The 17190-nt window shown below is 43.5% G+C and overlaps 2 protein-coding genes across 4 annotated transcripts in view; one reads left to right on the forward strand and one right to left on the reverse strand.

The window, feature by feature from the left end:
* The window catches only part of GINS4 (GINS complex subunit 4), a 225971-nt gene extending 220880 nt beyond the window's left edge, over positions 1-5091 (reverse strand). Inside the window, exon 1 of the mRNA XM_069617686.1 lies at positions 4857-5091. The gene's annotated coding sequence lies outside the window, so the exon portion shown is untranslated. The remainder of the gene's footprint in view (positions 1-4856) is intronic.
* Positions 5092-5129: 38 nt separating this feature from the next.
* Positions 5130-17190, forward strand: part of CHMP7 (charged multivesicular body protein 7) — a 310059-nt gene continuing 297998 nt past the window's right edge. The window contains exon 1 of one of the 3 annotated variants that reach the window (XM_069617684.1): positions 5130-5321. The gene's annotated coding sequence lies outside the window, so the exon portion shown is untranslated. Of the gene's footprint in view, positions 5326-17190 lie in introns of all 3 variants that reach the window. The other 2 variants (XM_069617685.1, XM_069617683.1) reach the window with 2 other exon arrangements.

Raw genomic sequence — 17190 nt, forward strand, 5'->3', positions numbered from 1 at the left:
ATTTGCCCTCTTAGGAACCGATAGACCCTACTATCGATGGCTTCCCCTGTGGAAATTCCCAGAGCTACAACCGACTTGGGACAGGGCGATCCAGATGAAGTGGGAGGACATAGGTTACAGTGCTCTGGTCGATATCTTCCCAGAGGTTATATTTATCACACCAACCACCTGGAAACCCGGCCACGGGAATACAAGCGGGGACCAACTAATATATTACAGATTATGGGCGGCAGTATCAACTAGATTGCCGTCATAGCCAGAGGAACCACCAGAGACCACATCCCTAGAATATATTGCAAACTCAGGGGACTGCAGACACATACTATCGGCACTATACAAGATACTATTCGATAACGCTTAACCTCCCACCTCGAATGCTTGACAGGAATGGTCCCAAGAACTGGGCATCGACCGCACGGATGAGCAATGGACCCGAATGTGTGCCTATACCAAGAAAGTCTCTATAAACTTTAGGTTTAAATTCATGCAGTTTAAGCTCCTAAATAGACTTTATTACACACCTGCCAGACTATCCAAAATGGCCCAGTCATGACCTCACTGTTGCCCCAGATACCAGCATGCCCCGTCCGACCACCTACACATGTTCTGGTCATGCCCACAACTGCGGGCCTACTGGAACCATGTAGCGGATATGATAGCAGAAGTAATAGATGCCCTGTTGAAACAAAGCCCCCTGGGTACACTCTTCGATGTCTGGCCAACAACCCACAGCAAAGCCCCCCGAGCATTCGTGAATACAGCGTGTTTGATCGCTAAGAGGGCCATTTTATTAAAGTGGAAGGACAAACACCCACCCAGTAGGAAACAATGGCTATTGGCGTTGACAAGGGCACAGGAATGCGAGGACTTATACATCTCCACTCTTACCATACGCTCTAGACCATGTGATACACGGGCCGGCTTCAGGTCATATTTATGTGTTCAAACCCAACTGTAAGTGACCTGTGTGGTAACCTGTATGCCACTCGCAATCTGTACTCACTGTTCAAATGTTATACATGTAAAGACTTTCACTGCAACTTTAATGTGTATGTACGCCACCCCAGTGGCTCTGTCGTACCTTGTTGCGAGTATTAAATAAAAGATTTTAAAAAATAAGATGGAAACCTTGGGACGTTTACAGAAGAAATTAAGCTTTTCTTCAGTGAATACATGTTTGCATTACAAAAAAGTACGTTTGAGAGTTCCAGTGTTGTGTGCATTTATCATCAGGATGCACCTATGTCGTGTGTTCATACATATTAATGGCAAACAACTATAAATCTCAAGCAGATTGCCCGAGTTAAAGCTAGATTACACAAATTTAGCAGCACTAATTATACCATTTCAGATGTGTTTGAACACGATTTTAAAGTAGTAATCCTCCCGATGAGCATTAATATGGCAAAACACATGTTGAGGATTTGAGAAGATGTAAATTGAGAGAATTTGAGGAGTAGATAATTGAGGATTTGAATAACTAAAAGATGAGAGAATTTGAAAATGTTATAACTCAGGATCCTAAGTTTTAAAAATCATTATACCAAAATAAGATTTTAAAAAAGGGATTTGAGACTTTGAATGACAAAAAGGTTAAAGAAGATTTATTGAAAAATATCTTTAAACGAATGTATAACATGCCTTGGAACAATAAAAGGATATTTTCATCATATCTGAATGCTCCAAGTGTGCCGTTTTCTACATCTGAGAAACGTAAGATTAATATATTGCGCATCAGTATCCACACAAATTATTTTGAACTGCCATTTTGGGGCAGCCAATATAGCCATTTCATACTGCAGCATGACTTTTTTTACTGTGCATTTATGATAAAAGAATCAAGTTAAGTGTTATTATGTGGCTAGAGTGGCATTTTGGTGCAGCCAGTCTAGCTATTTTGTGGCATAGCATCTATAATAAAGCAAGCATGATAAGCGTTATTATGTGGTTAGAGCTGGGCAACCATCTCCTACCAGGAGAACAAATATATGGCTGTCGGTAAGCATCCAGGTTTCCTTGACGACCACATGAGCCACGGACAGCCACACTGACACAAGGAACGTTGTCCAATCATAGAACAGAGATAAGCTGCATTAATGGGCATGAAACAGCTTGCTGTTGAATTACTTCTGCGCACATATAGTAATACATCTGACAATTCGGATCCACAGGTGTTCGACAAAGATAACCAGCAAACACGCCTAAGAAGCGCAACACACCACGAGGTTCACTGATCGATCCAATACTATGCATCTTCAACGACATGATAGTAAGCAGTCCCCTCACTGAGTCTACACACCATATTTCGAGCACATTAGATGCTACTGCCCAGTATCACATCGACATATGCCCTATTATCTTTTGCCTAGATATCTTTGTCTACTTGGTATATATAAACTGCTATCCCCGTCAGACCGAATCCTGGGAATTACCAGCGCTCACGACTTACTGGGTGGACTCACCAAACTTGGTGAGTAATTTAATCACACAATTATAAAGCAATGTATGACACGCGGCCACAGACCATCTGGTTTAAACATTACATTCCATATATATTTTCTCCATTAGAATCATTGCGGATTCAAGTTCTCAGCTCCATAACAGGGGCCAATATCACATCGAATTCTCCCCGATGTTTGGGCATCCTTTAGGAACACAAGTCAGTTATTGATTACCCATTACATATTGAATATGAACAGTAGAATGTTCCTTGAGACACTAAAAGCCACATTAGTTATTTAAGAAACTTCAACATGTCTTGTACCTGATGAAGGGCTAAGCCTGAAACGTGTTGTACAATAACACTGTACCCCAACATCACTAAACAGTGTCTAAATTAAGTCATATAGAATGACATATATGCATTGATGTTGAAATTGTCAAACATGTCTTCTCTTCTTTTGATTATCTAAAAACGTTATCACTGTCATTTAATGTGTATATTTGTTTCCTTTGAAATTTGATGTATATGTGGTTTACATGTATTGTAAATATATTTTGATGAAGAATTGTGATCAGTTACAAAAACCTTTCATTTAACTCCATGATTAAATCACATATCCGATTGTGCTTTGAGCACCAGACTTTTGGAGATTGAGTTTATTTACTGACTGTGATCAGTTCCGAGTGTGCCCTGTGGTTGGCCCCCATTAGTGGATGCACCTCTACTATGTACTCTATTATTAGTCTTGTAGCCGAGACGTAAACAGGAGCACCTAAATTCCAGAATAAAGTCTATGACAATCTGTTACGAATTGATACACTACACTTTAAGTCAATTCACAAATACCCAGTATTTGCACCTCTACCCTCTCTCTCTCTGTCTTCTGCATTTTGGTGCAGCCAATCTAGCTATTTTTCTGTGACATGTCTTTTTTTACAGGGGGATCTGTGATAAAGCAAGAATGATGTGTTATTACATGGCTAGGCTGGCATTTTGGTGCAGTCAGTTTCAACGTGTTTTCATATTATGGCATGGGACTTTTAATGTCAAAGCCAACCAGAGTATGTTGCTGCATGGTGATACTTACATATATTGGCAGCACATGGACATGATTCCTTATAGTACATTTACTGGCATAATGTGCAAAGGAAACATGAGTATTTTCTTAAACAGGAATACTGGCATATATTGGTGCAGCCAGCATAGAAATATATGGGTGCAGCCAGCATAGAAATGTTTTTATACTGGTCTATATTGTGGGCAAAGGCATCATGAAAATGTGTTGGTAAATGCTCTTGTGCACTGTTGGGGACTCATCTATTGCATTTTTGGGTTGGAGTTACTCTACTAAACCGATTACAGACTGGCTTTTTACACAATATTTCACAGAAAGTAAGCTGTATATTGCACCATTTAAACCCATTAAAAAAATGTTCTCGGGGAGGGATTGCAGGAAGGATAACTCCTCCTCCCACTAAGTCTCCCTTGGTTAGTTTGGGCCCCTATCTACGCTCAGTCGCACTGCCAAATTGTGGGAAATATTTACACCCCTCCAATGAAACGATTCACAAGCCACCACTTAGCCAGGTGAAGTATGCAAGGTGTGCACTGATTATATTTAAGAATCCTTCACAAAACATGCCATGCATGACCGCAATAAAGCACAAAACCCTCGAGGCTGCAAAGGTTGGGCAAACCTGCAAGCAGAGGAGGATGAGAAACAAGGTCCTCGTGGGTAAAGTGATGATTCTTTCAGATGCAAAATTGTGTTCGTTTCTCATTCTAAAGCAATTGTCCTCAACGCGGTGGGTTCACAACGTGTTTTGTCTTTTTAGTGAGGTGGGTGGAGCTATGCAAATTATGCAAATGTGCGTCGGAGCCCATTGTGAAAAGTTGTCTTCTACTTTCATAGCATCATCATATGAGATTCCCACAGCCACACAGAGCTGCTTCCGGTGACGTTAACATAGTTGCCAGCATGACCCATTCCATTCTGTAGGTGCTTATACAGTCATGTATTTTTCTTTGCATTCTGGGACTTGTAGTTCCACTTTTCCCATTATAAAACTCAAACTCCAAGTCCCAGAATGCAAAGAAAAATACATGACTGTATAAGCACCTACAGAATGGAATGGGTCATGTGATGCGTTTATTGCAATAAACAATAATTACATTTTTAATTCGTTGGAAAAAAACACAAAGAGGGTGGGGGAGAAGACTCCGAAAAAAGTGGCTGGTCGCCGTCCAGGCATCCACTCACGTTCTCTCGACTTGTGCCTTGAATCTTGGGTGTGTGGCTGCAAGATAATCTGCGCACACACCCGCTCCGCATTCTGTAGCGCAGTGTACGCGATTTGAATTGCAATTGAAGGGCACCTCAATGAAAAAATCCGTACCGTATCCGTTTGCATACCTTATCTGCTTGCACTTAGCTGGCTCCTCCGTGAGGCTACCTTCGTTTTAGCTATTCCCACCTTTCGTGTCATCAAATCTCCCGCTAGAAGTTGACGTCCCACTTTCAAAGGCGACAGTATGGTGTCGGTCTAGTGCATACTAGAGAAACGGACCCTAACAAAGCGACCTTTTTTTTTTTTTTTGCCTATGCACGTGACTTGTACACGTTACGTGACGTCCCGAATCTGCACCATGTACGGCCTAAGAAGAGAGAACAGAATATAATATATTGCATAACACTGTTTCTCTGATGACTAGACACGGCTTGTTATGAACGTAACATGCAAATCAGGTGACGAGCGTTGTCAGGTCCGTTCTTCGAATAGGAAGTGGAATGCTCCCTATCTAGAAGCGACAGTAGCCGAGGAGGACCAGAAATAATCCCAGACGACAAGCTGTCTCTGCAAAAGCTCTATACCTGGGAGTAGGTTGGAATCATTTACACGATGGATGGCTCGTTCCATCTGATTTCTATTACTCAGGGGCCATTCACGCGCTCTACCTTTGTAACGCAATTACTTACTGTATGCTTCAGTGTTTGTGTGAAAGAGTTGTTGGAGATGCAAATACTTTGGAGGGAAGTGAATTTAGTTTTGGTCCTATAGGTTCTGGCTTTATTTTGGCGGCGGGGTGTTTTGAGTGTGACCAGTGGTGGAAATGGAAAACATTTAAAGGGGGATCCCACAAGGGCCAGGGTGGAGGTGTAGTTTGGTGGAAGGTGCAGTGTTCCGAGGGGTAAGAGTTTCCAGGAGGTGGAGCTGGCAGTTGTCACTGCTCAAAGGAAATGTTCAGAATAATAGTTTAAAAAGAAATTGTGCAATTTCTTTCATGCTGCTTCTTTACCACTCCACACTGTACATCAATTCCACTTTAAATCACTTCTATGGCTGTATTGGGCCCAAAGTACTGTTGGTAATGCAGTGTTTTTTAGTACATTAAGGGGTCCATAGACATGCTCTACAGTAGAAGGCTAGCAGGGTAGCTCAGCAGGTTGACCATTGCTGAGATGTTATATTCAAAACTAGTTGTTAATCGTATGAGTTTTTGCAATTCCATATTAAAAAAAAAAGTGCTATAAAATGTGTTTGGCCAGGGTATGGAGTGCTGTATCTCTTGCTTATATTCAGGGCGGAGCTGGTGGTATTTCTGCCCCTGTAGTGAAAATCAAAAGTTGGCACCCATGAACCCACAGTTTAATTTCTTAATAACTGCCGTCAACACAAAAGAAGCATTGATTTGTGATTAACCAGTTTGACAAGCATATAACATCTTTATAAATATACCTGTGATAAAACACAAAGGAAGGGGCACACACATTAGAGAGTATTTGTTTGGTAGTCAGAATTCTTTTTTAAAAAAAAGAAAATGAGTGAATGCAAGCAGCATTTATAAGTTTGGAAACAAATATTCTTTTATATTAAAGTGTAAAATGCACATTTGGGAAGTGTGCCCAGCATGCAGAAAGCCTGCTTTCAAAACTGATGGCCCCCGCCCCAGTGATATTCATGGACCATTGATTCCTGTGGTGTGCCTTTCAGGCTAGAAGAAAGAAAAGAGGCTGAGGAAATGGAGCCAGGAAACGCGCGAGTGACGGCTGGGCAAAGGAGCACAGAGCAGGCTCCCGTAGTCGCCAGCTTTCTTCTGCAAAACTGGGGGCTCAGTAAAGCCTGGTAAGGGCTCAGGCAGGCTGGGTCCCGAGATCGGGCCAGACCTCTGATGCCACATATCAGACCCGGCAAGAGCCAACTCATTGACCTGCGATGGGTGTGGTTCTATTTGGTGGGGGTGATCTTCTGTGAGACTATCTTTGGGGCTTTCAAGCTCTTGGTGCTCAGTCTCCAGTGCCTGTTTATTGGCACTAGGCAGGCTCATTCGTTAAAGGGCAGTAGTGAGGTGTGGCTTACTTTTTGGGGTTCTGCGGAAGTGGGTCTTTGGAGGAGGGAGTTATCCTTTGGGGAGGAGGACCACATACAATTGGTAATGGTATATTTATCTGAGTGACAGTGAAGCTCTGTGGGAGGGGCGTGTAGCTTCTTGCCCCCCAGATGTTTTGGACTACATAACCCTAAGGCATCATAGTCAACGGTGAGTGGTCATGGGAGCCGCAGTGCTAAACTTCTGTATAGTTGATGGTTGCAGACATGTGCTCTAGGTAATACTGTGGGGAGTGAAGTGTGGTACTGGGGTTATATTGTTTAATCTCTCTGATCTGAGTCACAGTTTCTATATTGGTTATATTGGAATCCTGTGTTTTAAAGGAACCTTCTATCAGACTGTACTAATAAGCGTTGACTTGTGGCACCGGCTTCTACACTGCAGTTTCGATAAGAATGACATTACACTGGGTGTTGGAGGCATATGACAAAAATAGACTCCTCCTTCATTGTATAAGTCCTGCTTGAGCACGAGGGTCAGGACCTTTATTTCTTAGATTGACACAACCGATGGCAGCGCAGGCCAATACATTGTGGCTTCAGACACAAGAACATGCATAGGGCTTTTTCAGTAAGCATATTTGTAGCACATCTGCTATCTTCAATGTGACTTGGTACTGAGTAGAATCCTATGTGGCCAGGCCTGGTGGTCGTCTGTAAGAGAGTTGGTTAACCTGAGTTCTTTATTGATGTTCTGTATGGTGATGGTTTCTTCTGGCAATCTTGAGTATATGGTACTCCCATCACAATGGACTAAAATTAATGGTAATAGGATTGATAGTTTATATTAATCAGGCATTGCCAAATGGATAATCCCACGCTCAATATTAACTTTTCTAATAGATTTATCTATTTGATCTGTTGTATTGCCTAACCAAACAACACAAATATTTCTACCTGAAAAGAAATTATAAATTAGAATTTAAATTAGAATTTTGAAAAATGTATTTTTGTTGAGACTTTGATTATTGCAAATTGTTTTTAATTCATTTGGAAATCCAATAAAAAAATATATCAAAGTTTAAAAAAAAGTAAATTCTATCTTTTATAACCTCAATCTTACTTTCAAAATGATACTTCGTATTCAGTTGATTTTCTGAATACTGTATAAATGTTCAGAATGCAAGCTTCTTCAGGGCACAATATTAATTGTATAGCTCAAAAGTGAATGTTATTCCTAAATTTCATTGCAGCATAATGAAAGATTAACGAATGCAGTATATTAATTCATCCTTGAATCTACATAAACAAATACTAAGTTGTGACTTAGACAATTAATTATAAAAGCATAGACTTTATTGACCTAATAATTATTCTTTCTCCTTTTTTTTCTTTTTTAAAACGTTTATCTTTTTAATATGGTTTATCTGATTGATTTTGAGTTATTGTTTTTGCTACTAATATTATGGATGTACACAATAATATTCCTATATTTAATTGCAGGATAATTCATAAGTCACTTTTGAGATATTGTCCTGCTTTGGTTGGCCAAGCGTACCCTCCCGAGACCCCTCCTCGCCTCCTTCTGTAGAGCTGTCTCTGGTCTCGGAATATTCCTTTCTCCAGGGTTTCTTGACCTTCTTGTCCTTTGTCTTCTTTTCCTTTTTGTCGTGTAAATAAGGTCTGGCTCCCCGGAGGCCTCCCTGACTGGGACCAAGACCCACACCAAAGGGAACCCCAGGGAGCCAACCCCAAACCAGAAAAAAAAGCAGATGGCACCAAAAAACCCTGGTAGTTGAACTTCAGTGGATTGACTGGAGAATGAGTTCCTTGGAAGAAGTAGGTACATGGTCTCCCCTCCAAAAGGATTCCCAACTTGAAGACACACCTTCCTTTGGTTAGAGGTAAGAACAAGTTCCAAGGTTGGCAAAGTAGTATGGGCACCAGCCTGAAACGGGGAGCAGGTAGTGGGCTGGAATCACAGGAGGCTGACAACAGAACCGGGGAGAAAGGAAGAGCAGGAATACAGAAAAGAAAGGTAAGATAAGGCTAACAGAGTGAAACCCCAAGGACGGAAGAGTTGCGCAGCAGCGGGAAAGAAAGAATAGTCAGAAAGGTGTTCCAAAACAGAACCGGGGAGAACTGGAACAGAACCGGGGAGAAGGGAAGAGCAGGAATACAGAAAAGAAAGGTAAGATAAGGCTAACAGAGTGAAACCCCAAGGACGGGAGAGTTGCGCAGCAGCGGGAAAGAAAGAATAGTCAGAAAGGTGTTCCAAAACCGACGTGCCAGAACCGGGAAGGAAGCAAGGTAAGCGGCTGAAACTGGAACAAAAGGGTGAGGTGTACCTGCCACAGTGATTGCAGTAAAGACGGCATCGGAATGCCGGAAGACAAGGAAAGTCGTTCGAAACAAAGTAGAGCTACGAAGGAGAGAACAGACCAGCCGCAAGGGACTGGAAAGCTGATCTTAGGAAGACAGTTTCTGCAGTACGGGAACGAACTGTAGGCACGACAGTAGGCTCCAAGAGATGGATACAACGTGCTGTGCTTATGAAGCGGCACGTTATTATAGTTACATCAGCCATCTTGCGGCAGCCATCTTGAGTGAGGACTAGACCGCGGTTGAAGAGTGCGGTCAGGGAGACACCATTCTGTATCACATGTAACCTTCTGTACTGATGTTTGCATCTGTTCCAAAGTCACCATGGCCGCAGCATGACAAGTATGCCTTTGCCCCCCCCCCATCGATTCCCCCGTCACCAGCTTACTTGGATGCAGTCAATGGAACCGCTGCATGAGTCTAAGAGCATGAATATCATTTCGGGGTTCCCAGGTACGTTCCGACTCGGAATACCCCTTCCAGTGGACCAGATATGGAGTGTACCCCGTCGGTAACAAGAGTCCACAAGCTGGTATACCGCATATTCCTCAGGCTCTGAGGGAGGTGTTACCCTGTAAGTCTGTCTCTTCCTCTGGAAAGGATCTGGAATGTACTCCTTCAAAAGAGATGCGTGAAAAACGGGATGAATTATTCATAAATTCCTGGTTAGACGCAGTCTGTAGGCCACAGGATTGATTCTTGCGGAAACAGAGAATGGTCCTATGAACTTGGGGGCAAACTTCCCAGCATGGATCCACCTGGGAAGGTACTTGGTGGTTAGCCATACACGAGTACCTGTTGTTGATTCGGGATTTGCTCCTCTTTCTGTCCGCCCATCTCTTATACCCCTGGCGACTCTCTTCTAGAGATTGAACAGCACTCTTGTGTGCCTCTTTAAGGCTGCTAAGAAGGCTATCCACCGATGGTTAATTAGTGGATGCAAGGTTAGACCAAGGAAGATGCTGTGGGTGGTAACCATATGTACAAAAGAATGGGCTCATGCGTATGGCTATATGTAAGGTGTTATTATACGAAAATTCTGCCAGAGGGAGTAAGGTGTTCCAATTATCCTGTTCTCTGTTGCAGAAGCATCTCGGATATTGTTTTAGGTTGGCATTGAGGCGCTCTGTTTGGCCATTCGACTGCGGGCGATAGCCCGAGGAGAGAGCCCTTTGAATACCTAGTTGGGTACAGAGTGAGGCCCAGAATTTAGAAGTAAACTGAGTACCTCCTGTATGATACCAGAGTCTCGGGGATACTGTGTAGTATCTAACAATGTCCTGAAGGAAGACTGAAGCGGTTTCTGGAGCAGTTGGTACTCGGGGAGAGAAGACAAATGTGCTAACTTGCTGAACGTATCCACAGTCACCATTATGAACCGATTTTCTTCAGACAGGGGAAGACCCACTATAAAATCGGTGGACATGTGCTCCCAGGGTCTGGAAGGTAGAACTCCCTGTTGCAGCTTGCCTACAGGTCTGCCGGTGGTTGTCTTGCTGGCGGCACATATAGGACATGAGGATACATAACTCTGTACATCCTTGCCCAGATCGGGCCACCGAAAGAGCCTCTTTACCAATTCCATGGTGCTCTTCTGACCTTTATGTCCCGCTAGGGAGAGGTCATGACACCAGGCGATTACCTCAGTCTGTAAAGACTGGGTCAGAACATATAAGGCTGAGTCACGGTACAGGATTCCTTTCTTGCATGTGAGTCTTAAAGCCGTTTCATCAGTGGTCTGTGTTCCGTTCCGGACGGCTTGTAAAAAGGTTGACAAGTGCGCAATTAACTTCTTATCAGGTAGAAGTAGTTTGTTACCCAGACAGACTTCGGCTTCCTGTCCTTGACTCCTTGATAATGCGTCTGCCAGCTTTTTCTCAACCTGCATCCCTGGATCTATCAGGACGTTATACTGGGAAAAGTAGTAGGCCCAGCGGGCACAACGGGAATTGGTACACTCCATCTGTTTCAGAACTTTGAGATTTCTGTGGTCCGTTCTCACCAGAAAAGGATGGATTGCTTCCTGCAGGAGATGCCTCCATTCTTTGCAGGTTTGCTTAATCGCTAGAAGTTCTTTTTCTAGTACTGAGTAATTGCGTTTGTTGCTGGTTAACGTTCTTGAATAGTATGCTATCGGATGTTCTAGGTTGTCTGTACACTTCTGTAGCAAGACTGCTCGTATAGCTCAGTTGGAAGCATCTGTCTCTAATATGAACTGTTGTGACTGATCAGGCTGGATGAGAATCGGAGCAGTGGTAAAGAAGGTCTTTAGATCTGCAAAGGCTTGTTTGGCAGCTGAATTCATGCAAAACTGTACTCCTTTTTTAGTAGGGTTGTGATGGTCAACACCACTTCCGAGAATTGAGGGATGAAGCGTCGTTAGAAATTTGCCAGCCCCAGTAATCTTTGCACTTCCTTGTCGTTCTGGGGTTCTGGCCACTGTAAAATGGCTGCCACCTTTCCTGGATCCATCTGCACTCCTTCCCTGGACAGAATGTACCCCAAATACGACACCGAAGAGGCATCGAATTGGCATTTCTCAGGCTTGGCGTACAGATGGTTAGCTTGAAGTCGGCAGAGCACCTCCTTGACATGTCGATGGTGTTCAGACAAGGAGGAGGAGAACACCAAAATATCATCGAGGTACACAACCACTGACAGGTACAGGAGGTCTGAGAAGATCTTGTCAACAAACTTTTGGAACACTGCAGGTGCGTTCACCAACCCGAAGGGCATTACCATGTATTCATATAAACCCAGCGGTGTGCGGAAGGCGGTCTTCCATTTGTCGCCCTCCTTAATCCGTAGGAGGTGATACGCTCCCCAGAGGTCCAGTTTGGTGAAGACCGAGGCTCCCTGGATGGCTTCCAAAACATCCCGAATCAAAGGCATAGGATAGCGGTCACGTATGATGATGTGGGTGAGACCGCGGTAGTCTATACAGGGTCTCAACACCACTGTTCCCTTCTTTGGTATAAAGAAGAGTGATGCTCCTCCTGGGGGCCTGGACTCTTGGATGAGACCATTCTGCATGTTAGCATCTAAGTATTCTTTGAGCGCCTGTCTTTCGGAAAGTGAGAGGGGGTACATGCCCCCAAATGGAACTGTGGTTTCTGGCAGCAAATCAATAAAACAGTCCCCAGGCCTGTGTGGCAGAAGTCTAGAAACCTTGTCCTCAAAAACCTCTGTGTATTCCTGGTAGTGTATGTGGATCGAGGATATCACAGTATTGGCCATAGGTATCGCCTTTCCCTCTTGTATATCCTATTCAGGTAGCTGCAGGCAGTGTTGATAACAGTAAGAAGAGTCAAAACTCAACATGTTCAATGCCCAATCGATCCGGGAGGTATGCAGTCTGAGCCACGAAATTCCAAGGATTACAGGAAAGTGAGCCGCTCTTATATCAAACACCATGTCTTCCTGGTATTCTCCCATTCTGACCTGGATTGTCTCTGTTTCTAACACAATGGGTCCAGAGGAGAGGGGAGAACCATCCACCCCTTCTACCGGGATGGGTCTTTGTTTGGCCACCAAGGGGATCCCTTGCTCCTTGGTCCAGGTGACATCAAAGAAGTTGCTTGCAGCCCCGCAGTCCAACATGGCAAGAACTTCCAGGGAATGACCTGGGGCTAAGTGTAAGAAAACCTGAAACACCATTCATCTTGCGTCTTTTTCCTTCCTTATTGCTTGGGCTTGGTTGCAGGGATTGCCTCTGCTTACCCCGATATCTCTCCTGTGTAGGATTGGGAGGGAATCTCAGGGCAGTTTCTGAGTATATGTTTAGATGACCCACAATACATACACAGCCCCAATTGACGGCGCCTCTGGCATTTGTCCTTTGTTAGAGGTCCCCGGGTAGTGCCTATCTGCATGGGTTCTAAAGGTGAGTGTGCCTCCTTCAACTGAGGTGGAAGGTCGCTCAAAGGAGGGTGCGTCTGATTCTTTCTCTTCTCCTGTCAGCGTTCAATCAGGCGAAACTCTATCTGAAGAGCCAAAGATACTAGTTCCTGGAAGGTTACTGGATGGCCTACTCGAACCAACTTGTCCTTCAGGTCTTCATGGACTCCCCTCCTGAATAAGGTCTATTGTGCCAAATCTGGCCACCTGGCGTTTGCTGCAAGCTTCTGGAACCAGGCTACGTAAGACTGAACGTCAGAAGAACCCTGCCTGACATCCAACATAGCCCCGTATTTATTTATTTATTTATTTATTTATTTTTTATTGATATAGTTGGAATACAACTTTTCAATATTTCTAGTTTATCAAATACAAAAATATATCAGAATTTCATTCATAACATTAAAAATAAAACAATTCATATATCACGAATAGGCATGATATATAGTAAAAAAAATGCACATCACATACAATTTAGGAAAACATCACCATGATCACTATTTGATTAATTAAAGAAAAAATAGAAAAAATAGATATAGCAAAAGTAGAGAAAGAACAATTGATATGCTGAACTGTACTCGATTTTCACAAGCCCGGTGGAATGACAGCGTGGCTAACATATTTTTACTAAACAATCTGTCAGTATTATTGACATTGTTTCACACATTCTTTGAATCTTCAGTACTATATGTCTCTAAATCAAGTGTTATTAAATAATTTACAATTGCAATTCTATTTTATATAGCCCCGTATGAAGAAAACAGTACTTCTGGGCGGTCAAACCTTGTCTTAAATTGCTGTACAAATTGAGCATAATCATTCAAAGCGGGGTCGTTGCTGGTAACTAGGGGAGTTGCCCAAGCTAAGGCATTTCCCACAGGATTGGAGATTAGGAACCCTACTCTGGCCCTATCTGTCTCATAGGCTCTAGGTCTAAACGTGAAATAAACCTGACAGGCGTCCAGATATTCCTTCAAAGTCCTAGGGCTTTTATCATACTTCCCAAACTGCAGAGGCATATTTATTTATTCATATTTTTAAAGTGCACAACAGCCCAGGGGCATTGTGGCGCTGTTACAGACATGACAATCTTGCTGGTTACAGTGGAAGGCAAGATGGTTACAAGGATATTTGCATTTACAGAGCATTTTGAGAAACATGGGGATTGTGATACAGACATGATGCGATACAGTAACGCTTGAGGTAGGAGGTCAGGTAGTTATGGTGTAGGCGGAAGTAGAGAGTTAGGTAAATAATGTGGTTTTAAGTGATTTGTGAAAAGAAGACAAGGAGGGTTCTCCTCTGAGTGAGTTGGGAAGGGCGTTCCAGAGCTTAGGTGCAATGTGGGGGAAGCCAATGTCACCGGCTTTGGCTCTTCTTATGGTGGATATGCAGAGTTGGTTTGTATGATGGCTTCTTTTGGGACGGTCAGAGGAGTTCTTGAATATGGTTTCTGATAAGTGGGAAGGTGCGGCTACATGGATGCATTTATGAGTAATGGTGAGGATTTTGAAGTTGATTCTTTCCTTTACTGGGAGACAGTGTGCATTTCGTCTCACCTGAGATACATGGTCGAATTTAGGTATGTACAGGGTTGCGCGGCGCGCCTTATTTTGCACTATTTGGAGTTTTTTCAGGTTTTTGGTTGAGGTGCCTGCTACGAGAGCGTTGCAATAGTCGAGTCTCGCTCCTATGGTGGCTCTGGAGAGGCTGTTTTGGGAGGTTAGGAAGGGTTTTATGGCATAAATGAGTTTAGTGGTGAGCGCAGAGGCAGAGGAGATGGCGCATATGAGGTATGTCTCCTCTTCCCTCTTCTCGGGTTGTCACCTGTTGTCTTAATGCAACATTTTCTTAACAAATTGACTGAACCTCAGCAGTTAACCCCTGTATTGCTGCCACCAGCTCATGATATTGCTCCAAGGAGGCCATGTAAGTTGCTAGGCGTGGTTTACTGTCCTGCTTTGGTTGGCCAAGCATACCCTCCCAAGACCTCTGCTCGCTTCCTTCTTCTGTAGAGCTGTCTTTGGTCTCGGAAGATTCCTTTCTCCAGGGTTTCTTGACCTCCTTGACCTTCTTGTCCTTTGTCTTCTTTTCCTTTTTCTCGTGTAAATAAGGTCTGGCTCCCCCAGAGGCCACCTTGACTGTGACGGAGACCCACACCAAAGGGAAGGCCAGGGAGTCGACCCCAAACCAGGGAAAAAGCAGATGGCACCAAAAAACCCTGGTAGTTGAACTTCAGTGGATTGACTGGAATATGAGTTCCTTGGAAGAAGTAGGTACACGGTCTTCCCTCCAAAAGGATTCTGAACTTGAAGACACACCTTCCTTTGGTTAGCAAGAATCTTGGGAAGATGGGTTTCCCTCAGGGAGCGAGGTAAGAACAAGTTCCACGGTTGGCTAAGGAGTATGGGCACCAGCCTGAAACGGGGAGCAGGTAGTGGGCTGGAATAACAGGGGGCTGACAAGAGGTAGCTTTCGGAAAGAAAGCACACTGGAACAGAAACAGAGAAAAAGGAAGAGCAGGAATACAGAAACGGAAGGTAACATAAGGCTAACAGAGTGAAACCACAAGAACGGGAGAGTTGTGCAGCAGCGCGGAAGAAAGAATAGTCAGAAAGGCGTTCCAAAACAGACACGCCGGAACTGGGAAGGAAGCAAGGTAAGTGGCCGAAACCGGAACGAAATGGTAAGGTGTACCTGAAACAGAGATTGCGGTAAAGACTGTTTCGGAACGCCTGAAGACAAGGAAAGTCATATGAAACAAAGTAGAGCTAGGAAGGAGGGAACAGACCAGCTGCAAGGGACTGGAATGCTGAGCTTAGGAAGCCAGTTTCTGCAGTACGGGAACAAACTGTAAACTCAACAGCGGGCTCCAAGAGACGGATAGAACGCGCCATGCTTACGACGCAGCGCGTTGTTATAGTTACATCAGCCCTCTTGCGGTGGCCATCTTGAGTGAGGACTAGGTCGCGGTTGAAGCGTTAGGTCGGGGATACACCATTCTGTATCACATGTAACCTTCTGTACTGATTTTTCCATCTGTTCCAAAGTCTCCATGGCCGCAACATGACAGATATATGATTAATATTCTGGCCCTGAAAAAGCTACAGCAACTACTTCCAGAGGAAGGTGAACATGCTCATTCACAGTCTCAGTATCCGTAGTCCCAATACAGTTTTTCGATTTCTTCCAATTATTCTAAGTCCATTTTTGGTGCACTTTTTATAAAATACCATCTAAGAGTACAGTTTTTTTGACATTTATGTTAATTTTAAGAAACTAGTAGCTGTTAGTCAAAAATGTAGTAAAGGTTGTTAAGGCCAAGTCGGACAGTTTTCCCTTTTCAAGTTTCGTTTCCTGATCCAAGTCCTGATTTCCAGCTAATACTGATCTTCCAGAACAGATGATGCACACATTGTACGTTTCACTTGTGACCTGGAGAAAAACGGTGTCTCCCATCATTGCACCTGTTTTTGTCACCCCTTGTCTCCTTCCTACCATCGCTCTTTGTTGCATCTTACAGGAATTTTTGTAGTCTATTTTTCAGTTGTCTTATTGTCTAGGCACCCCTGCACAAAGGCAGTTCGATGTGCAACTACAGAATGTGGTATTGGGTAGCAAAACCAGTCACATTGTTCCGTGTATAGCTTTATACATGCACAAGGTGATGGCTACATGTTAGTTCAACACCTGTTTCTTATGTCGTTGCTGGGTGCTTCTGCATGTCAAGCAGAATTCTGTCACCCTGGAGTTTAATTGGTTATGGTTTTCTTTACCACTATCCGGTTTATCAATGTATTGATCAGTCTACAAGTGGAATCCTGTCAATGGTTGTACTGGGGTTGTCCTAGTTAGCAGTACTTCGCTAGAACCTCTCGAAGTAGTTTCATCACAGTGGTTGATTTCCGAACACTGCAGCATTAGTCTGATGCATAGCTGGTGAAGTGGTTTGTTATGACAAGAGTGTTCTTCATACCATGGTCAGCGTGAGCAACTGATAGCAAGTACATACAGATCTAACCCATAGGCCTATTACTCCAAATATGATCAATTTCTCCTGAAAAGACAGTGCCCTCCTTTGTTGCCATTTTAATTTGGAGGGAAGTTTCCCGGGTTACTAACCATCCTAACAGCTGATTT

This window comes from Ambystoma mexicanum, chromosome 10 (genome assembly GCF_040938575.1).
Source record: "Ambystoma mexicanum isolate Mex_15411 chromosome 10, UKY_AmexF1_1, whole genome shotgun sequence".
Taxonomy (NCBI): Eukaryota; Metazoa; Chordata; class Amphibia; order Caudata; family Ambystomatidae; genus Ambystoma; species Ambystoma mexicanum.